General features: G+C 38.5%; 5 non-coding genes and 6 pseudogenes across 5 annotated transcripts; all 11 read right to left on the bottom strand.

The window, feature by feature from the left end:
- Positions 1-1,616: 1,616 nt before the first annotated feature.
- LOC123486272 lies at positions 1,617-1,735 on the bottom strand (annotated as a pseudogene).
- A 410-nt stretch (positions 1,736-2,145) lies between these two features.
- Positions 2,146-2,264, bottom strand: LOC123486261. Its single transcript, XR_006659315.1, has one exon. It is a non-coding gene; the product is annotated as a 5S ribosomal RNA (ribosomal RNA).
- Positions 2,265-3,514: 1,250 nt separating this feature from the next.
- Positions 3,515-3,633, bottom strand: LOC123486262. Its single transcript, XR_006659316.1, has one exon. It is a non-coding gene; the product is annotated as a 5S ribosomal RNA (ribosomal RNA).
- A 685-nt stretch (positions 3,634-4,318) lies between these two features.
- Positions 4,319-4,437, bottom strand: LOC123486264. The gene has a single exon (XR_006659318.1). It is a non-coding gene; the product is annotated as a 5S ribosomal RNA (ribosomal RNA).
- Positions 4,438-11,289: 6,852 nt separating this feature from the next.
- On the bottom strand, positions 11,290-11,408 carry LOC123486277 (annotated as a pseudogene).
- Positions 11,409-12,191: 783 nt separating this feature from the next.
- On the bottom strand, positions 12,192-12,310 carry LOC123486280 (annotated as a pseudogene).
- Positions 12,311-12,585: 275 nt separating this feature from the next.
- LOC123486263 lies at positions 12,586-12,704 on the bottom strand. Its single transcript, XR_006659317.1, has one exon. It is a non-coding gene; the product is annotated as a 5S ribosomal RNA (ribosomal RNA).
- A 6,230-nt stretch (positions 12,705-18,934) lies between these two features.
- On the bottom strand, positions 18,935-19,053 carry LOC123486273 (annotated as a pseudogene).
- A 265-nt stretch (positions 19,054-19,318) lies between these two features.
- On the bottom strand, positions 19,319-19,426 carry LOC123486281 (annotated as a pseudogene).
- A 550-nt stretch (positions 19,427-19,976) lies between these two features.
- On the bottom strand, positions 19,977-20,095 carry LOC123486274 (annotated as a pseudogene).
- A 275-nt stretch (positions 20,096-20,370) lies between these two features.
- LOC123486283 lies at positions 20,371-20,489 on the bottom strand. Its single transcript, XR_006659322.1, has one exon. It is a non-coding gene; the product is annotated as a 5S ribosomal RNA (ribosomal RNA).
- Positions 20,490-24,058: the final 3,569 nt, after the last annotated feature.

Below are 24,058 nucleotides of genomic sequence, written 5' to 3'. Positions count from 1 at the left end.
TCACGGAGGCTCTCCGCACTGCTAAAGCTAACTCTCTCTCCTCTGCTCTTGTCCTTCTAGACCTGTCTGCTGCCTTTGATACTGTGAACCATCAGATCCTCCTCTCCACACTCTCCGAGCTGGGTATCTCCGGCGCGGCTCACTCCTGGATTGCGTCCTACCTGACCGGTCGCTCCTACCAAGTGGCGTGGCGAGAAGCTGTCTCCGCACCACGTGCTCTCACCACTGGTGTCCCCCAGGGCTCAGTTCTAGGCCCTCTCCTATTCTCCCTATACACCAAGTCACTTGGCTCTGTCATATCCTCACATGGCCTCTCCTATCATTGCTACGGTGACGATACACAACTAATCTTCTCCTTTCCCCCTTCTGATAACCAGGTGGCGAATCGCATCTCTGCATGTCTGGCAGACATATCAGTATGGATGACGGATCACCACCTCAAGCTGAACCCTGGCAAGAAGGAGCTGCTCTTCCTCCCGGGGAAGGACTGCCCGTTCCATGATCTCGCCATCACGGTTGACAACTCCGTTGTGTCCTCCTCCCAGAGTGCGAAGAGCCTTGGCGTGACCCTGGACAACACCCTGTCATTCTCCGCTAACATCAAGGCGGTGACCCGATCCTGCAGGTTCATGCTCTACAACATTCGGAGAGTACGACCCTGCCTTACACAGGAAGCGGCACAGGTCCTAATCCAGGCACTTGTCATCTCCCGTCTGGATCACTGCAACTCGCTGTTGGCTGGGCTCCCTGCCTGTGCCATTAAACCCCTACAACTCATCCAGAATGCCGCAGCCCGTCTGGTGTTCAACCTTCCCAAGTTCTCTCACGTCACCCCGCTCCTCCGCACACTCCACTGGCTTCCAGTTGAAGCTCGCATCTGTTACAAGACCATGGTGCTTGCCTATGGAGCTGTGAGGGGAATGGCACCTCCGTACCTTCAGGCTCTGATCAGTCCCTACACCCAAACGAGGGCATTGCGTTCATCCACCTCTGGCCTGCTGGCTCCCCTTCCTCTGCGGAAGCATATTTCCCGCTCAGCCCAGTCAAAACTGTTCACTGCTCTGGCACCCCAATGGTGGAACAAGCTCCCTCACGACGCCAGGACAGCGGAGTCACTCACCACCTTCCGGAGACTTTTGAAACCCCACATCTTTAAGGAACACCTGGGATAGGATAAAGTAATCCTTCTACCCCACCCCCCAAAAAAAAAAAAAAAAAAATAATAATAATAATAATAATTGTAAAGTGGTTATCACACTGGCTATAGGGTGAATGCACCAATTTGTAAGTCGCTCTGGATAAGAGTGTCTGCTAAATGATGTAAATGTAATGTAAATGTATGGCCGTAAGCAAGTGAACAACTCTTGGTACACTATATAAAGACATGAACAAAATTTACCAGTGATTAGAATTTCCGTGCATCTTAATGAACCGACTAAAAACAAAGGCTGAATGTACTGCCTATATTTTGAGGGAAACGCTTTGTCTATTATTTAATTTGACCAGGGCAGCACATACAAACTGCATTTAGTCCATTAAAAATACATGATATTATTAGGGTGATATATAAAAGGCAGTTGCTCCATGACACAAGAGTACTCTCTAGTGGAAGAAAAAGCTTACTGCACCTGGTATTGCCAGGCGGTCTCCCATCCAAGTACTAACAAGGCCCGATCCTGCTTAGCTTCCGAGATCGGACGAGATCAGGCATATTCAGGCTGGTATGGCCGTAAGCGCTGGATCAACTCTTGGTACACTATATAAAGACATAAACAAAATGTATCAGTGATTCGTATTTCCATGCAACTTAATGAACCAACTAAAAACAATGGCTGAATGTACTGCCTATATTTTGAGGGAAATGCTTTGTCTATTATTTAATTTGACCAGGGCAGCACATACAAACTGCATTTAGTCCAATAAAAATACATGATATTATTAGGGTGATAAATAAAAGGCAGTTGCTCCATGACACATCTATTTTGAGAGAAACGCACTGTCTATTATTAAATTTGATCAGGGCAGGGCAGGGCAGGGCAGCACATACAAACTGCATTTAGTCCAATAAAAATACATGATATAATTAGGGTGATAAATAAAAGGCAGTTGCTCCTTGACACAAGAGCACTCTCTAGTGGAACAAAAAGTTTACATCACCTGGTATTCCCAGGCGGTCTCCCATCCAAGTACTAACCAGGCCCGATCCTGCTTAGCTTCCGAGATCGGACGTGATCAGGCATATTCAGGATGGTAAGGCTGTAAGCGCAGGAACAACTCTTGGTACACTAAATAAAGACTTGAATAAAATGTATCAGTGATTCGTATTTCCGTGCAACTTAATGAACAGACGAAAAACAAAGGCTGAATGTACTGCCTATATTTTCAGAGAAACGCACTATATATTATTTAATTTGATCAGGTTAGGACAGCACATACAAACTGCATTTAGTCCAATAAAAATACATTATATTTTTAGGGTGATAAATAAAAGGCAGTTGCTCCATGACACAAGAGCACTCTCTAGTGGAACAAAAAGCTTAAAGCACATGGTATTCCCAGGGGGTCTCCCATCCAAGTACTAACCACGCCCAATCCTGCTTAGCTTCCGAGATCAGACGAGATCGGGTGTATTTTTATTATTATTATTATTTTTTTTTAATAACCCATCATAGCTTTACAGCTTTTTTTTTTTTTTTTTACATATCATAGCTTCATATTTCACATCACATCTTCACAGCTTCACAGCTTATTTGTACATATCATAGCTTCATATTTCACATCACATCTTCACATCTCATAGCTTATTTTTTTTTTTTCATATCATAGCTTCATATTTCACATCACATCTTCACATCTCATAGCTTCACAGCTTATTTTTACATATCATAGCTTCATATTTCACATCACAGCATATAACACAGATTATCAGTCCACGTCATAGCTTCTTACATGCTTTTACAGCAACTGGTATTCCAAGGTGGTCCCCCATCCAAGTACTAACCAGCCCTAAACCTGCTTAGCTTCCGAGATCTGACGAGATCGGGTGTATTTTTTTTTTTTTTTTAAATTAACCCATCATAGCTTTTTTACAGCTTATATTTTTTTACATATCATAGCTTCATATTTCACATCACATCTTCACAGCTTATTTTTACATATCATAGCTTCATATTTCACATCTCATAGCTTCACAGCTTATTTTTTTACATATCATAGCTTCATATTTCACATCACATCTTCACATCTCATAGCTTCACAGCTTATTTTTACATATCATAGCTTCATATTTCACATCACATCTTCACAGCTTATTTTTACATATCATAGCTTCATATTTCACATCTCATAGCTTCACAGCTTATTTTTACATATCATAGCTTCATATTTCACATCACATCTTCACATCTCATAGCTTCACAGCTTATTTTTTTTCCATATCATAGCTTCATATTTCACATCTTCACATCTCAGCCTATAACGCAGATTATCAGTCCACGTCATAGCTTCTTACATGCTTTTACAGCAACTGGTATTCCAAGGTGGTCCCCCATCCAAGTACTAACCAGCCCTAAACCTGCTTAGCTTCCGAGATCTGACGAGATCGGGTGTATTCAGGCTGGTATGGCCGTAAGCGAGTGAACAACTCTTGGTACACTATATAAAGACATGAACAAAATTTACCAGTGATTCGAATTTCCGTGCAACTCAATGAACCGACTAAAAACAAAGGCTGAATGTACTGCCTATATTTTGAGGGAAACCTTTTGTCTTTTATTTAATTTGACCAGGGCAGCACATACAAACTGCATTTAGTCCAATAAAAATACATGATATTATTCGGGTGATAAATAAAAGGCAGTTGCTCCATGACACATATCTTTTGAGGGAAACGCACTGTCCATTATTTAAATTGATCAGGGCAGGGCAGGGCAGCACATACAAACTGCATTTAGTCCAATAAAAATACATGATATTATTAGGGTGATAAATAAAAGGCAGTTGCTCCATGACACATATATTTTGAGGGAAAAGCACTGTCTATTATTTAAATTGATCAGGGCAGGGCAGGGCAGCACATACAAACTGCATTTAGTCCAATAAAAATACATGATATTATTAGGGTGATAAATAAAAGGCAGTTGCTCCATGACACATATATTTTGAGGGAAATGCACTGTCTATTATTTAAATTGATCAGGGCAGGACAGGGCAGCACAAACAAACTGCATTTAGTCCAATAAAAATACATGATATTATTAGGGTTATAAATAAAAGGCAGTTGCTCCATGACACAAGAGTACTCTCTAGTGGAACAAACAGCTCACAGCACCTGGTATTCCCAGGCGGTCTCCCATCAAAGTACTAACCAGGCACGATCCTGCTTAACTTCCGAGATCAGACGAGTTCGGACATATTCAGGCTGGTATGGCCGTAAGCACAGGAAAAACTCTTGGTACACTATATAAAGAAATGAACAAAATTTACCAGTGATTCGAATGTCCGTATAACTAAATGAACCGACTAAAAACAAAGGCTGAATGTAATGCCTATATTTTGAGGGGAACGGTTTGTCTATTATTTAATTTGACCAGGGCAGCACATACAAACTGCATTTAGTCCAATACAATTACATGATATTATTAGGGTGATATGTAAAAGGCAGTTGCTCCATGACACAAGAGTACTCTCTAGTGGAACAAAAAGCTTACAGCACCTGGTATTCCCAGGCAGTCTCCCATCCAAGTACTAACCAGGCCCGATCCATCTTAGCTTCCGAGATCAGATGTATTCAGGCTGGTATGGAGTAAGCCAGGGAGCAACTCTTGGTACACTATATAAAGACATGAACAAAATTTACCAGAGATTCGAATTTCCGTGCAACTTAATGAACCGACTAAAAACAAAGGCTGAATGTACTGCCTATATTTTGAGGGAAACGCTTTGTCTATTATTTAATTTGACCAGGGCAGGGCAGCACATACAAACTGCATTTAGTCCAATAAAAATACATGATATTATTAGGGTGATAAATAAAAGGCAGTTGCTCCATGACACATATATTTTGAGGGAAACGCACTGTCTATTATTTAAATTGATCAGGGCAGGGCAGGTCAGCACATACAAACTGCATTTAGTCAAATAAAAATACATGATATTATTAGGGTGATAAATAAAAGGCAGTTGCTCAATGACACATATATTTTGAGGGAAACGCACTGTCTATTATTTAAATTGATCAGGGCAGGGCAGGGCAGCACCTGCAAACTGCATTTAGTCCAATAAAAATACATGATATTATTAGGGTGATAAATAAAAGGCAGTTGCTCCATGACACAAGATCACTCTCTAGTGGAACAAAAAGCTTACAGCACCTGGTATTCCTAGGCGGTCTCCCATCCAAGTACTAGCCAGGCACAACCTTGCTTATTTTCCAAGATTTTACGAGATCGGGTGTATTTTTTTTTTTTTTTTTTTTTTTTGTAAAATATTCATCAAATACACTTATATTATACCATGTACAGTGTTATATACAAAAAACCATACACTAGAAACTATTCTACCATAGGCAGGCGAACAATTCACCCCCTATCAAATCAAAGAACCCAAAGAAATAAAAACAAAAACCTAGTATACAAAAACCAGACATGACTAAGACATATCAAATTCCACATATTAAATAGGCAGATTTAAAAGCATCTCCCTGTCAAATAAAAATAAACATAGAAAATATCAAAATATTCCTTTCAAAAATTATAAGTGATTCCTCCACCATCCACCCTTGCAATTAACCCACTCCCCTCTACAAAAAGTTCATCAAAATCTTCCAATCCATAACTATAAAACATATCGATGTGCTTCTTAAACAAAGCTACAAAAATACCCCACACCCTTACCCTCCTCCCTTCAAAATAAGCATAATTCCTCCCACAAAAAATAGCATACCTAACAAAACTCAATACAATATTCAACAACCTCACATTAACCCCTTTACATTCATCTCCCACTCCAAATAAAACCAATTCCTCCCACGCATTCTTTTCCAACAAACCACTCCCCCAGTTTTTACATATTATTTCCTTTACTTTACAAAACATATCTTTTAAATCCTCGCATTCTACAAATAAGTGTAATAAATTTTCTGGTGCCTTACCACATATATCACATTCTCTTTTTATTTCTTTATTTATTTGATGCAGCACTACTTTTGTGTATATCCGATTATGTCTTATTTTAAAATCGTTATTTTCACATTCCAATTTATTCCCATGTAAGTATAAGTTTTTCCATAATACTTTTCGATCCATCTTCGGAAACAGTTCTACCCACCTCTTCTCAGCAGCAGGCCTGTCAGTAACCAGTAATTGTTTATAAAAAACATTTGTTCTGACACTAGCCAATGTTTTCCATTTATCCCCATTGTCAATATATAAATTCGGTAATACATATAAATCTTCCCAAATTCCATCTCCATTAATGACAGAAACCCATTCTGCTGGAATGCTACTTTTCACCCGTTCAAATCCATTCAATATAGTACCTTTCCAAACTGTATCATCCACATCCTTCACATTGTCATAAATGGCCTGGCCTCTTAGAAACCCAGGAATAACTTCATATACAAAGTCTTTAATAAGTCTCAGTCCAGCCCTCATAAAAAGGGGGATTATACAACACTTCATCATTGAACATAATTTTGGGATTTAAAAACACAGGTTGATTCAGTATTATATCCTTATGTTCACACACATATTTTACACGAGGAAGAAATTCTCCCCATGCACGTAACACTTCCTGATAAAACAGAGGAACTTGTTCATACATAGGCTTTTTCCATATCATTAATAACCCACTCTCTTCACATCCTCCATTATTATACAAATAATTCCTAAAGAACCTCTTCCACCCATATTCTTCCTCCCCATATAAATACTTCTGTATAATTTTAATTCTTAATGCTTTTCTTTTCACGTCTATGTCCACTAATTTTAGACCCCCCATCTTTATATTCTGCAGCAAGTGTAGACCTAGATATTCTAGCCCCTTTGCCATCCCACAAGAAGTTAGAAACAATAGAATTAAGTTCTTTTAAAACCCACTCTGGCATCTGAAGCACATCCATGACATATACACATTTAGATATTAGTAAAGAATTTGTTACCACTACCTTTCCTTTCAATTTTAAATTCCTCCATCTCCAAAATGCCATAGTTTGTTTGATTTTATTCAATACACCTGCCCAAGTCCTATCACATGCCTCCTTTTCATCAATACCCAAAATAACTCCCAACGCTTTAAAATAGCCATTAGCTCTTTTAAAATGATACCTACACCCATTATCATTCACTAGCCCCACATACAAAACCTCAGTCTTTTCTACATTAATCTTAGCACCTGATGCTTTCCCAAAGAGCTCAAAACACTCCATCACTCTATTTACACTTTCCACATCTCTAACAGTAATTGTAGTGTCATCTGCATATTGCTGCACAATGCTGACTCCACCCCCTGGAATAGAAACGCCTCGGATCTGGTGGTCTGCTTTAAGGAGAGCCACCAGAGGCTCAACCGACATACAATATAAGGCCGCAGACAATGGACATCCTTGCCTCACCGACCTCTCCAATGGGAAAGCATCAGTAAGTAACCCGTTACATTTTACTCTACTTACTGCAGCACCGTATAGCAGCTGTATCCAGGCCACCATTCTGCTCCCAAATCCAAAAGTTTTAAGCGTCTGCATTAGAAATGAATGTTCTACTCTATCAAAAGCTTTATTTAAATCAATGCTCAATACTACACCTCCCTCACCCTTCATATGTCTTATGACATCCCTTAAAGTGCAAATAATGTCTGCTATTTCTCTACCAGGAACACTGTAAGCCTGTGTCTCTGAAATAATACTTCCCATTACTTTATTAATTCTGTTAGCCAGCACCTTAGTTAAGATCTTATAATCTACATTTAAAATAGATAATGGCCTAAAATTTTCTAATCTTTTCCTACTTCCCTTGTTTTTATATATTATAGTTATTAAGCCAGTCGCCATCGATTCCGAGACTTCCTGAGATTGCTCCATATATTTGTACACATCTAATAAAACAGGTGCCATTATATCCACAAATGTTTTGTAAAACTCACTTGTCAGCCCATCAGAGCCAGGGCTCTTATTTCTATGAGCAGACAAAATCGCCTCCCCGTATCTCTGTGACCGCCAAGTCTGTGTCACACATGAGTCTTTCATCCTCTGATATTCTGGCATCTACATAGCTCAACACCTCTTCTATACATCCTTGATCATTGCATTCTTTTTAAAAAGATTACTATAAAAACATTCTATTGTATCTAAAATCCCCACCAGATCATTCACTGTCTCCCCCCTCTCATTCTCGATTTCTGTAATATAGTTTCTAGCCTGCTTCTTCTTTTCTAACCCTAAAAAGAAGGATGTACATTTCTCTCCTTCTATGGCATACTGTACTCTACTCCTTACTATTGCCCCCATACATGCACTCTTTTCAAAGTTATGTACCGCAGCCTGAGCTTCCATAAAACCTGCCATATCATAACCCTCCACCGTATCAACTTTCCCCAGCTCAATGTCTAGTCTTTTATTCAAAGCTATCCTCTCCCTCTTTAAAAGAAAATTCCTTCGTCTTGCATATTTAATGCTCAACCCTCTAATCTTCTCTTTTAGACCCTCCCACCACAAACCAATATTAACACTTTTAAAATCACTCAATATTTCTCTATTTATACAATCAGAAATCATATCAATATATTTTCCTTCTTTTAGTAGCTCAGCATTCAAACACCATACACCACCCCCTCTAGAAGGCACACTAGGACCCAGCAGGAAACCAAGAGAGGCATGATCACTTAATGTATTAAAATCATACCTAATCTTTTGTATATATTGCACTATATTTTCCGCCGCTAAACAATAATCTATGCGGCTTTGCCTGAGAACCTTCAAAACAACCTGCCTCCTTGAAAAAACTCTCTGACCTGGATGCATTCCCCTCCATACATCACTCAGACAATGATCCTTCATTATCCCCAACAATACTCGCCTAGACATGTCAGAGCGCAACAAAGTACTCCTTGACGTGTCCAGTTTTGTCAATCTAACATTAAAATCCCCAACCAATATACAGTTACCCACACAATGTTGCTCAAGTGCCTTAAAAAATACTTCTCGGTCACTCTCATTATTAGGTGCATAAACATTCAATAAAGTGTATTGCACATTTAGAAATTCAAATTTAACACTCAAAAGTCTACCCTCTTTATCCGCATACACTTGCCTAATATTCTGTACACTATCCCTCTTAATTAATATAGCAACCCCACACGTCCTCTCCCCACCATTATTATAATAAATCAAATCCATCCATCTCTTTCTTACTCCATCCATCATACTGTCAGTCCAGTGTGTCTCTTGGAAGCATAAAATATCAGCCTGTAGTAGACTCACTGTCTGTTCTAACTTTCCCATATTCCTTAGTCCATTAATATTAACAGATACAACACTCACCATAAGTACAATTAATATGTTGATTTTTCCCATCATCAAGACCCAGTCTTTTTCTTCTTCTTCTTGATCTTGCTCTTCCTACTTTCCTTTGCTTCTTCCCTCACCCTTTGGACTTCACCCGCGGACACTTCACTCTCAGAGTCCTTCCTCTTCGCGGATTCCCCCCTTCACATCCATACTTTCAGGAATAGTGTCAGGTACAACCCCTCCATTATCTTCATCTCCCTCACCTTCAGATGTTTCCGTTTCCTGCTCACCTCCTCCTCCTTCTCCACCATCAGGCTCCTTTCCATCTGTGCAGTAGTCATCTAGGAATTCGACATCCATGCTCGCCCCAATTCCATCCCCCCTCTGTCGCAGTAGATTCACCATCTCCTCCTCCTCCACCATCCTTGTCTCCTTTTTCCCCGTCCTCCATCACGTCCCCCTCCTCCACTCTCTCTTCTTCCATCTCCTCCTCCTGTTGTTCCATGTCTTCACCATCTGTTGGCCCAGTACACGTACAGCGCATTCTTCTCTCCCCACATCCATTACATGGTCTCTCCTCTCTCTCGACGCACTCTCTTGCATAGTGCCCTTGTGCTCCGCATCTCCGACATAGAAAATCAGGACAGTCCCGTACTACGTGGCCAGACTGAATACAAATTCGGCACACTTTAACTTGCCTGTCATGTATCACTCGAAAGTACTCAGTCCCCTCCAACGTCTCAAACTTGGTAGAATATGGTAGTGAGCGCACCACGTCTGTAAACCGAACTTTACAGAATCTTGTGCCATCAGCGATCTCTGTTCCTGGCCATAATCTCCTCTTAATCCCAGAAACCGCCTTCACACCCCATCCTTCCAATTTTGCCACGATAGTATCGTCACTAATATACACTGGTAAATTCATAAAGGACACCACCAGCTCATCCGCTGAAATGTCCCTCGCCATTACCGTGCACGATTTGATTTTTAGTCCATCCATTAACCTCTCCTTCCCATGGACATGGGACATCGTAATCTCATACTTCTGATCACCTTTAAATCTGCACCCTATCACCGTTCCACACGCCTCCTTTATCCCTCTCAGCAATTCCATCATCGTTAATTTCTTTTCCCCAGTGATATCCACCGCCACCGTACAAGTCTTATCATAGGACTTTTCCCTCGATGATGGTGCATCAGGAACTTTTCCTCCATGTCCAGTACTCTTTGTCTGTTCCATCGCGTAGGTCGTTGTATCTATTGTTGTCCGTCCGATTAACTAATTATATCTGTATTTTTCCCTCCTTTCCTTCCCCCCCCAGCAAAAGCTGCTAGGGGAGAAACAACTCTTACTAATAAATCAAAAACAAAAATCAAATTCCACATAAATAACCAAACAAAAAAAGATTTCAAAACGCAGCAACCAATTCCCTCTCCTTCTCCTCCAATACCACCGCACCTGTTTCCACTTCCTCAATTACCGAAAGGGGTGTATTCAGGCTGGTATGGCGGTAAGCGAGGGAACAACTCTTGGTACACTATATAAAGACATGAACAAAATGTATCAGTGATTCGTATTTCCATGCAACTTAATGAACCGACTAAAAACAAAGGCTCAATGTACTGCCTATATTTTGAGGGAAACGCACTGTCTATTATTTATTTTAATCAGGGCAGGGCAGCACATACAAACTGCATTTAGTCCATTAAAAATACAGGATATTATTAGGGTGATAAATAAAAGGCAGTTGTCCCATGACACAAGAGTACTCTCTAGTGGAACAGAAAGCTTACAGCACCTGGTATTCCCATGCAGTCTCCCATCGAAGTACTAACCATGCACGATCCTGCTTAGCTTCCGAGATCAGACGAGTTCTGACATATTCAGGCTGGTATGGCCGTAAGCGCAGGAAAAACTCTTGGTACACTATATAAAGAAATGAACAAAATTTACCAGTGATTCGAATGTCCGTATAACTTAATGAACCGACTAAAAACAAAGGCTGAATGTAATGCCTATATTTTGAGGGGAACGGTTTGTCTATTATTTAATTTGACCAGGGCAGCACATACAAACTGCATTTAGTCCAATACAATTACATGATATTATTAGGGTGATATATAAAAGGCAGTTGCTCCATGACACAAGAGTACTCTCTAGTGGAACAAAAACCTTACAGCACCTGGTATTCCCAGGAGGTCTCCCATCCAAGTACTAACCAGGCCCGATCCATCTTAGCTTCCGAGATCAGATGTATTCAGGCTGGTATGGAGTAAGCCAGAGAGCAACTCTTGGTACACTATATAAAGACATGAACAAAATTTACCAGAGATTCGAATTTCCGTGCAACTTAATGAACCGACTAAAAACAAAGGCTGAATGTACTGCCTATATTTTGAGGGAAACGCTTTGTCTATTATTTAATTTGACCAGGGCAGGGCAGCACATACAAACTGCATTTAGTCCAATAAAAATACATGATATTATTAGGGTGATAAATAAAAGGCAGTTGCTCAATGACACATATATTTTGAGGGAAATGCACTGTCTATTATTTAAATTGATCAGGGCAGGGCAGGGCAGCACCTGCAAACTGCATTTAGTCCAATAAAAATACATGATATTATTAGGGTGATAAATAAAAGGCAGTTGCTCCATGACACAAGATCACTCTCTAGTGGAACAAAAAGCTTACAGCACCTGGTATTCCTAGGCGGTCTCCCATCCAAGTACTAGCCAGGCACAACCTTGCTTATTTTCCAAGATTTTACGAGATCGGGTGTTTTCAGGCTGGTATGGCGGTAAGCGAGGGAACAACTCTTGGTACACTATATAAAGACATGAACAAAATGTATCAGTGATTCGTATTTCCATGCAACTTAATGAACCGACTAAAAACAAAGGCTCAATGTACTGCCTATATTTTGAGGGAAACGCACTGTCTATTATTTAATTTAATCAGGGCAGGGCAGGGCAGCACATACAAACTGCATTTAGTCCATTAAAAATACAGGATATTATTAGGGTGATAAATAAAAGGCAGTTGCTCCATGACACAAGAGTTCTCTCTAGTGGAACAAAAAGCTTACAGCACCTGGTATTCGCAGGCAGTCACCCATCCAAGTACTAACCAAGTCCGATCCTGCTTAGCTTCCGAGATCAGACGAGATCGGGCATATTCAGGCTGATATGGCCGTAAGCAAAGGAAAAACTGTTGGTACACTATATAAAGACATGAGCTAAATGTATCAGCGATTCGTATTTCCATGCAACTTAATGAACCGACTAAAAACAAAGGCTGAATGTACTGCCTATATTTTGAGGGAAACGCACTGTCTATTATTTAATTTGATCAGGGCAGGGCAGGGCAGCACATACAAACTGCATTTAGTGCAATAAAAATACATGATATTATTAGGGTGATAAATAAAAGGCAGTTGCTCCATGACACAAGAGTACTCTCTAGTGGAACAAAAAGCTTACAGCACCTGGTATTCCCAGGAGGTCTCCCATTCAAGGACTAACCAGGGCCAACCCTGCTTAGTTTCCGAGATCAGACGAGATCTGGTGTGTTTTTTTTTTTTTTTTTTTTTATTATCAAAAAATTCAATTTTTTACAATATTTACAGTACAATATTACAAAGAACAATACAGAAGACACTAGCCTAACATAGGCAGGTGAACAATTCACCCCCTATCAAATCAAAGAACCCAAAGAAATAAAAATACAACAAAAACTAGTATACAAAAAACCCCAGACATGACTAAGACATAACAAATTCCACCCACAAAATAGGCAGATTAAAAACACCCCCCTATCAAAGAAAATAAACAAAGAAAATATTCAAAATAATTCTTTCAAAAATTATAAGTGATTCCTCCACCATCCACCTTTGCAATCAACCCACACCCCTCAACAAAATGTTCATCAAAATCTTCCATCCCATAATTAAACAACATATCCATGTGTTTACTAAACAGTGATATGAAAATGCCCCACACCTTCACCCTCTTCCTGTCAAAAAAACCATAATTCCTCCTACAAAAAATAGCATACCTCACAAAACTCAAAACAATATTCAACAAGCACACATTAACGCCATCACATTTACCAGACACTCCAAATAACACAAGTTCCTCCCACACATACTTTTTCAAGAAATCACCCCCCCAGTTTTTACTTAACATTTCCTTAACAAAAACAAAACATATCTTTTAATTCCTCACATTCTATAAACAAATGCATAAGCGTTTCTGGGAAACATCCACATATATCGCATTCCCTTTTTACTTCACAATTAATTTGATGTAACACCACCTTTGTAAATATTCTATTGTGTCTTAACTTAAAATCATTATTTTCACACTCCTTACTATTATATTTTACATTTAAATTTTCCCATATCTTTTTTTCATCCAATTCTGGAAAAACTGTTTTCCAAAATTTTTCAGCAGCCGGCCTTCTATAACATTTTCCTACCATTATTCTATACAATATTTTCACTGGTATAGTAGATAAATGTACTTTCTTCTCACTGCTACCAATGAACAAATTAGGAAATACAAACAGATTTTCTCTTTCAACCTCACTATTTATTAAATCCACCCATGCGCTTGGTATGCTATTCTTTATCTTGTCATACATATTATTCACTGTTCCCCTTCCCACCTCTTCATCCCATTCCTTGATAATATCAAAAATAGCTTCTTCAGGTAAAAACCCTGGAATTACCTCATAGGTATAATCTTTTATTTGTCGTAGACCTGCACTCCTAAATACTTTATTATACAAAACTTGTTCTTTGTTCTTGATTTTCTCATTCAGAAATATAGGTTGATTCATAATCAGGTCAATATGACCACATTCATAATATACATTAGGCAACAACTCTGCCCATGCATTTAGCACCTCTTTATAAAAATCTGGTACCTTTTCAAACATTTTCCTTTTAAGCCCCATCAATAAACCATTATCTCCACATCCACCACTCTCCTCTAAGTAGACCTTAAAGAAGTGTTTCCAGCCATAATCTTCACTGTCATACAAATATTTCTTTACTGTTTTTATCCTAATAGCTTTTCTTTTGACATCTAAATCTACAAGTTTTAAACCTCCATCCACATAGTCAGCTATCAATGTTTTCTGAGATATTCTAACACCTTTACCATCCCATATAAAATTAGACACCACCTTATTTAATTCATTTAGCACCCACTCAGGCATGTCCAGGACTCCCAAAACATACACAAATTTAGATAATACCAAAGCATTTGCAACAATTACTTTACCTTTTAACCTTAATTTTCTATTTTTCCAGAAATTTAACGTTAGCTTGACTTTATTAAGGATCCCAGTCCAAGTTATATCTTTTGCCTCTTTCTCCTTTACACCAATGTTTACTCCCAGCACTTTAATAAAATCCCTTGCTATCTTGAATGGAATCTCACACTTATTTGCATCGATATCCCCAACAAACATTATTTCAGTCTTCTCTATATTAACTTTAGCGCCCGATGCCTTACCATATATATCTATGATTCTCATAATGCTTCCAATGCTTCCTATATCTTTCACAGTGCAAGTAGTGTCATCAGCGTACTGATGTACAACACTGATACCACCACCTGGGATTCCGACACCCCTTACCTCTTTATTACTATTTATTAAAGTAGCTAACGGTTCTGTAGAAATACTGTACAACAGAGCTGACAAAGGACAGCCCTGCCTTACTGACCTCTCTACAGGAAAAGTATCTGTTACCACTCCGTTACATTTGACACAACTTTTAGCCCCGCTGTACAACAGGTTGATCCAAGCTACAAACTTTGGCCCAAAACCAAACCTCTCCATAGTCTGTAATAGGAAGCTATGCTCCACTCTATCAAAGGCTTTGTTAAAATCCAAACTTAATACTATACCGCCTTCATTTTTCATTTGATTAACAACATCTCTAATTGTACAAATTACATCTGCAACATCTCTTCCAGGTATACCGTAGGCTTGTGTTGATGCAATAATACTCCCAATCACCTTTTTCATCCTATTCGCTAACACTTTAGTCAATATCTTATAATCGGAATTTAGAAGACTAATAGGCCTATAATTTTCTAACTTTAATCTACTGCCCCTATTCTTGAATAAAATCGTTAGCATACCAGTTGACATAGACTCAGGGATTTCCTTATTCTCTTCCATATAATGAAACACCTTCCCTAAAATGGGTGCCAAAATATCTACAAAGACTTTATAGAACTCATTTGTTAAACCATCCAAACCCGGACTTTTATTGCCTTGAGTGTTAACAATTGCTTCCTTGATTTCCATAATCGAAATCTCTTCATCACACATCATTCTATCTACCTGAGATACTTTGGCACTAATTGTATCCAGCACTTTTTCAACACATACTTTATCTACATCATTCTTTTTGTAAAGATTTCTGTAAAAGGATTCAACTGTATCTAAGATCTCAACAAAATCGTTTACCTTTACACCTTTTTCATTTTCCAACTCTACAATGTAACTCTTAGTTTGTTTTCTTTTTTCAAGCCCCAAAAAAAAGGATGTACATTTCTCTCCCTCCAAAGCGTACTGTGCCCTACTCCTAACAATAGCACCCAAACATTTCTTTTTTCATAACGACCCAGCTCTGCATGGATTTTCAAATAGTTCACAACATCATAGTCTGGATCAGTATCAGCCTTTTCAAGTTCATGCAACATCCTATTTCTAAGCATTGTTTCTTTCTGCTTATCTAACCGGTTGTGATTTCTAGCATACCTAATACTCCTGTTTTTTACTTTTCCTTTCACTTCCTCCCACCATAAACACACATTCTCTTTTAACAGTACATTAGACATTTCATCATTAATACATTCAACAATTTCATTTCTATATCCTTCCTCCTTTAACAGACTGGCATTTAAACACCAGACACCTCCCCCTCTCCTCTCCACACCAAAACCCATTTGAAATGACATTACTGCGTGATCACTATATGCTGTAAAGTTATATGACATCTTCTTAACATGCTGCACCAATTCTTGTTTTGCTAGACATAAATCAATTCTGCTTTGTTTTAATTCCTTTAGCACCACCTGCCTTCTAGAAAACACTCTTCTGTTTGGATTTTCAGCCCTCCATATATCTACTAGATTCTCCTCATTCATAAGTTTCCATAATGCATTTCTAGAAGAGTCATATCTGAATCTAGCACAACTAGAGGCATCCATTCTACTACACCTCACATTAAAGTCTCCCATCAATATACAGTTTTCTGAGCACAGTGTTTTTAAGTTGTGAAACATTTCTCTCCTTTCAGATTCAATGTTTGAAGCATAAACATTGATTAAACGAAAAACTACATTTTGCACTTCAAATTCAATTGCAATAAGTCTGCCATCATTGTCAGCATATATTTGTTTTACATTTTGAACCACATCGTTTTTTTTATCAAAATAGCCACACCACATGTTTTATCACTTCCATGACTACAAAAAATTAAATCAGACCATTTACTCTTAATCTCCTGTATTTTGGAATCTGTCCAATTGGTCTCTTGAAAACACAACATGTCTGCCTTAACAGACACTAAAACCTGCTCAAATTTGCTCATGTTTCTCAAACTGTTACCATTTAGGGATGCGACTGTAATCATTAGTAATGTGTGCAGAGGTATAATCAGAGCAAAACAAGTCCTTTCAAAACCTACTTTTTCTTTTTTCCAAATCCCATCATCTCCCTAGTTTTCGACAATGACCTCTTATTTTTTGCAAACAACTGATGATCCTCACTATCTATTTCATCCTCCGTCTCCTGATTTGGAGCGGCAGGGAAGCCTTTTGAAAAGTGCGCTTTAACAGTGCCAGTGACTTCAGTGGACCCAGCTCGCTCTTTGGTGTCATTTTTACACACGCTTGAAACTGGCTCAGGCACCTGAGAAGCACCTTGCACCATCTCTACCTGTGTATGTATTTCACCCATCATGTGCTGCTGTTCCACCTTGTCAGCAGCAGAGACCAAAACTGCGTCTCGTGTTTTGCCAGAAGACATTACAGGCTCTTCAGGCATATCTGCCACTGTCTCTGAAGTCACACTCCCCATGTCACTCTCTTTTTCTCCTTCCATAAACACACTCCCCTCCTCTTCCTCAGAAGTGAGGTCCATTGTTTGCAAAAGTAAGTGATCTTTTCCCTTCTTACAGCTACATCTAACTTTCGGTCTGTCACACATTTCACACACATTACCTATGTTCAAACATTCTCTGGCATAATGCCCTTGTTCACTACATTTATGGCAAGTGAATTCTGGACATTCCTTAAGTATGTGCCCCGGCTGAATACATAGTCTACATACCTTCACTTGATTGTCATGGATTACACGAAAATATTCAAATCCCTCGACAGTGTTAAATTTGGTAGAATATGGCAAGGATTGCACATTGTCTGTGAACTTCACCTTGCAAAATCTCGTCCCGTCTACAATGTCTGTTCCTGGCCACATCCTCCTCTTGATTGGCGTGGTCGCCTTCACTTTCCAGCCTCTTAGTTTCTCATATATCTCCCCATCTGTAATGTATGCAGGCAAGTTCAAAAAGGACACCACAAGCTCATCGTTCCCCTAGCTCTTTAGCCATGATTTGACAGTTCTTTATCTTTAGCCCGTCCATTAGTCTTTCTTTTCCCTTTACATGAGACATTGTTATTTCATACTTATTTCCGTCTCTCATTCTACATCCAAGTATTGTTCCACAAACTTCCCTTATTCCTCTCAGCAATTCCATCGTTGTTATTTTCCCTTCTCCAATTATTTCCACGTTCACCGTCAGTTCCTTCTCATACTTTCTTTTCTTCAGTTCTTCATTTGAAATTCTGATTTCACTGTTGTCCTTTCTCGTCGTCGTTTGTATTCTTGATGTTGACGCCATGTTGTCCATCCGGTTATTTTAATCAATATCCCCCAAACAGCTCACGCCGATGGGGGATAATAACAAAAAAGTTTCAAAGAAAATCAACTACAATCACACACAAACTTTCAAACTTATAAATTTAAAAAAAACTCCAAACAAACGATATCCTCTCTCAAGCACTCAGACACCTGCCGCTCATCCACTTCCTGAAATTCCAAAAAGGGGCGTATTCAGGCTGGTATGGCCGTAAGCGCAGGAACAACTCTTGGTACACTATATAAAGACATGAACAAAATGTATCAGTGATTCGTATTTCCATGCAACTTAATGAACCGACTAAAAACAAAGGCTGAATGTACTGCCTATATTTTGAGGGAAACACACTGTCTATTATTTATTTTAATCAGGGCAGGGCAGCACATACAAACTGCATTTAGTCCATTAAAAATACAGGATATTATTAGGGTGATAAATAAAAGGCAGTTGTCCCATGACACAAGAGTACTCTCTAGTGGAACAGAAAGCTTACAGCACCTGGTATTCCCATGCAGTCTCCCATCGAAGTACTAACCAGGCACGATCCTGCTTAGCTTCCGAGATCAGACGAGATCTGACATATTCAGGCTGGTATGGCCGTAAGCGCAGGAAAAACTCTTGGTACACTATATAAAGACATGAACAAAATTTACCAGTGATTCGAATTTCCGTATAACTTAATGAACCGACTAAAAACAAAGGCTGAATGTAATGCCTATATTTTGAGGGGAACGGTTTGTCTATTATTTAATTTGACCAGGGCAGCACATACAAACTGCATTTAGTCCAATACAATTACATGATATTATTAGGGTGATATATAAAAGGCAGTTGCTCCATGACACAAGAGTACTCTCTAGTGGAACAAAAAGCTTACAGCACCTGGTATTCCCAGGAGGTCTCCCATCCAAGTACTAACCAGGCCCGATCCATCTTAGCTTCCGAGATCAGATGTATTCAGGCTGGTATGGCGTAAGCCAGAGAGCAACTCTTGGTACACTATATAAAGACATGAACAAAATTTACCAGTGATTCGAATTTCCGTGCAACTTAATGAACCGACTAAAAACAAAGGCTGAATGTACTGCCTATATTTTGAGGGAAACGCTTTGTCTATTATTTAATTTGACCAGGGCAGGGCAGCACATACAAACTGCATTTAGTCCAATAAAAATACATGATATTATTAGGGTGATAAATAAAAGGCAGTTGCTCCATGACACATGTATTTTGAGGGAAACGCACTGTCTATTATTTAAATTGATCAGGGCAGGGCAGGTCAGCACATACAAACTGCATTTAGTCAAATAAAAATACATGATATTATTAGGGTGATAAATAAAAGGCAGTTGCTCAATGACACATATATTTTGAGGGAAATGCACTGTCTATTATTTAAATTGATCAGGGCAGGGCAGGGCAGCACCTGCAAACTGCATTTAGTCCAATAAAAATACATGATATTATTAGGGTGATAAATAAAAGGCAGTTGCTCCATGACACAAGATCACTCTCTAGTGGAACAAAAAGCTTACAGCACCTGGTATTCCTAGGCGGTCTCCCATCCAAGTACTAGCCAGGCACAACCTTGCTTATTTTCCGAGATTTTACGAGATCGGGTGTTTTCAGGCTGGTATGGCCGTAAGCGAGGGAACAACTCTTGGTACACTATATAAAGACATGAACAAAATGTATCAGTGATTCGTATTTCCATGCAACTTAATGAACCGACTAAAAACGAAGGCTCAATGTACTGCCTATATTTTGAGGGAAACGCACTGTCTATTATTTAATTTAATCAGGGCAGGGCAGGGCAGCACATACAAACTGCATTTAGTCCATTAAAAATACAGGATATTATTAGGGTGATAAATAAAAGGCAGTTGCTCCATGACACAAGAGTTCTCTCTAGTGGAACAAAAAGCTTACAGCACCTGGTATTCGCAGGCAGTCACCCATCCAAGTACTAACCAAGTCCGATCCTGCTTAGCTTCCGAGATCAGACGAGATCGGGCGTATTCAGGCTGGTATGGCCGTAAGCAAAGGAACAACTCTTGGTACACTATATAAAGACATGAACTAAATGTATCAGCGATTCGTATTTCCATGCAACTTAATGAACCGACTAAAAACAAAGGCTGAATGTACTGCCTATATTTTGAGGGAAACGCACTGTCTATTATTTAATTTGATCAGGGCAGGGCAGGGCAGCACATACAAACTGCATTTAGTGCAATAAAAATACATGATATTATTAGGGTGATAAATAAAAGGCAGTTGCTCCATGACACAAGAGCACTCTCTAGTGGAACAAAAAGCTTACAGCACCTGGTATTCCCAGGAGGTCTCCCATCCAAGTACTAACCAGGGCCAACCCTGCTTAGCTTCCGAGATCAGACGAGATCTGGTGTTTTTTTTTTTTTTTTTTTTTTTTATTATCAAAAATTCAATTTTTACAATATTTACAGTACAATATTACAAAGAACAATACAGAAGACACTAGCCTAACATAGGCAGGTGAACAATTCACCCCCTATCAAATCAAAGAACCCAAAGAAATAAAAATACAACAAAAACTAGTATACAAAAAAACCCCCAGACATGACTAAGACATAACAAATTCCACCCACAAAATAGGCAGATTAAAAACACCCCCTATCAAAGAAAATAAACAAAGAAAATATTCAAAATAATTCTTTCAAAAATTATAAGTGATTCCTCCACCATCCACCTTTGCAATCAACCCACACCCCTCAACAAAATGTTCATCAAAATCTTCCATCCCATAATTAAACAACATATCCATGTGTTTACTAAACAGTGATATGAAAATGCCCCACACCTTCACCCTCTTCCTGTCAAAAAAACCATAATTCCTCCTACAAAAAATAGCATACCTCACAAAACTCAAAACAATATTCAACAAGCACACATTAACGCCATCACATTTACCAGACACTCCAAATAACACAAGTTCCTCCCACACATACTTTTTCAAGAAATCACCCCCCAGTTTTTACTTAACATTTCCTTAACTTTACAAAACATATCTTTTAATTCCTCACATTCTATAAACAAATGCATAAGCGTTTCTGGGAAACATCCACATATATCGCATTCCCTTTTTTACTTCACAATTAATTTGATGTAACACCACCTTTGTAAATATTCTATTGTGTCTTAACTTAAAATCATTATTTTCACACTCCTTACTATTATATTTTACATTTAAATTTTCCCATATCTTTTTTTCATCCAATTCTGGAAAAACTGTTTTCCAAAATTTTTCAGCAGCCGGCCTTCTATAACATTTTCCTACCATTATTCTATACAATATTTTCACTGGTATAGTAGATAAATGTACTTTCTTCTCACTGCTACCAATGAACAAATTAGGAAATACAAACAGATTTTCTCTTTCAACCTCACTATTTATTAAATCCACCCATGCGCTTGGTATGCTATTCTTTATCTTGTCATACATATTATTCACTGTTCCCCTTCCCACCTCTTCATCCCATTCCTTGATAATATCAAAAATAGCTTCTTCAGGTAAAAACCCTGGAATTACCTCATAGGTATAATCTTTTATTTGTCGTAGACCTGCACTCCTAAATACTTTATTATACAAAACTTGTTCTTTGTTCTTGATTTTCTCATTCAGAAATATAGGTTGATTCATAATCAGGTCAATATGACCACATTCATAATATACATTAGGCAACAACTCTGCCCATGCATTTAGCACCTCTTTATAAAAATCTGGTACCTTTTCAAACATTTTCCTTTTAAGCCCCATCAATAAACCATTATCTCCACATCCACCACTCTCCTCTAAGTAGACCTTAAAGAAGTGTTTCCAGCCATAATCTTCACTGTCATACAAATATTTCTTTACTGTTTTTATCCTAATAGCTTTTCTTTTGACATCTAAATCTACAAGTTTTAAACCTCCATCCACATAGTCAGCTATCAATGTTTTCTGAGATATTCTAACACCTTTACCATCCCATATAAAATTAGACACCACCTTATTTAATTCATTTAGCACCCACTCAGGCATGTCCAGGACTCCCAAAACATACACAAATTTAGATAATACCAAAGCATTTGCAACAATTACTTTACCTTTTAACCTTAATTTTCTATTTTTCCAGAAATTTAACGTTAGCTTGACTTTATTAAGGATCCCAGTCCAAGTTATATCTTTTGCCTCTTTCTCCTTTACACCAATGTTTACTCCCAGCACTTTAATAAAATCCCTTGCTATCTTGAATGGAATCTCACACTTATTTGCATCGATATCCCCAACAAACATTATTTCAGTCTTCTCTATATTAACTTTAGCGCCCGATGCCTTACCATATATATCTATGATTCTCATAATGCTTCCAATGCTTCCTATATCTTTCACAGTGCAAGTAGTGTCATCAGCGTACTGATGTACAACACTGATACCACCACCTGGGATTCCGACACCCCTTACCTCTTTATTACTATTTATTAAAGTAGCTAACGGTTCTGTAGAAATACTGTACAACAGAGCTGACAAAGGACAGCCCTGCCTTACTGACCTCTCTACAGGAAAAGTATCTGTTACCACTCCGTTACATTTGACACAACTTTTAGCCCCGCTGTACAACAGGTTGATCCAAGCTACAAACTTTGGCCCAAAACCAAACCTCTCCATAGTCTGTAATAGGAAGCTATGCTCCACTCTATCAAAGGCTTTGTTAAAATCCAAACTTAATACTATACCGCCTTCATTTTTCATTTGATTAACAACATCTCTAATTGTACAAATTACATCTGCAACATCTCTTCCAGGTATACCGTAGGCTTGTGTTGATGCAATAATACTCCCAATCACCTTTTTCATCCTATTCGCTAACACTTTAGTCAATATCTTATAATCGGAATTTAGAAGACTAATAGGCCTATAATTTTCTAACTTTAATCTACTGCCCCTATTCTTGAATAAAATCGTTAGCATACCAGTTGACATAGACTCAGGGATTTCCTTATTCTCTTCCATATAATGAAACACCTTCCCTAAAATGGGTGCCAAAATATCTACAAAGACTTTATAGAACTCATTTGTTAAACCATCCAAACCCGGACTTTTATTGCCTTGAGTGTTAACAATTGCTTCCTTGATTTCCATAATCGAAATCTCTTCATCACACATCATTCTATCTACCTGAGATACTTTGGCACTAATTGTATCCAGCACTTTTTCAACACATACTTTATCTACATCATTCTTTTTGTAAAGATTTCTGTAAAAGGATTCAACTGTATCTAAGATCTCAACAAAATCGTTTACCTTTACACCTTTTTCATTTTCCAACTCTACAATGTAACTCTTAGTTTGTTTTCTTTTTTCAAGCCCCAAAAAAAGGATGTACATTTCTCTCCCTCCAAAGCGTACTGTGCCCTACTCCTAACAATAGCACCCAAACATTTCTTTTTTTCATAACGACCCAGCTCTGCATGGATTTTCAAATAGTTCACAACATCATAGTCTGGATCAGTATCAGCCTTTTTCAAGTTCATGCAACATCCTATTTCTAAGCATTGTTTCTTTCTGCTTATCTAACCGGTTGTGAT

The sequence above is a fragment of the Coregonus clupeaformis genome, unplaced genomic scaffold, assembly GCF_020615455.1.
Source record: "Coregonus clupeaformis isolate EN_2021a unplaced genomic scaffold, ASM2061545v1 scaf1098, whole genome shotgun sequence".
Classification (NCBI taxonomy): domain Eukaryota; kingdom Metazoa; phylum Chordata; class Actinopteri; order Salmoniformes; family Salmonidae; genus Coregonus; species Coregonus clupeaformis.
Note: the sequence above shows the minus strand (reverse complement) of the source record. Positions and strands in the feature narration are given on the sequence as shown.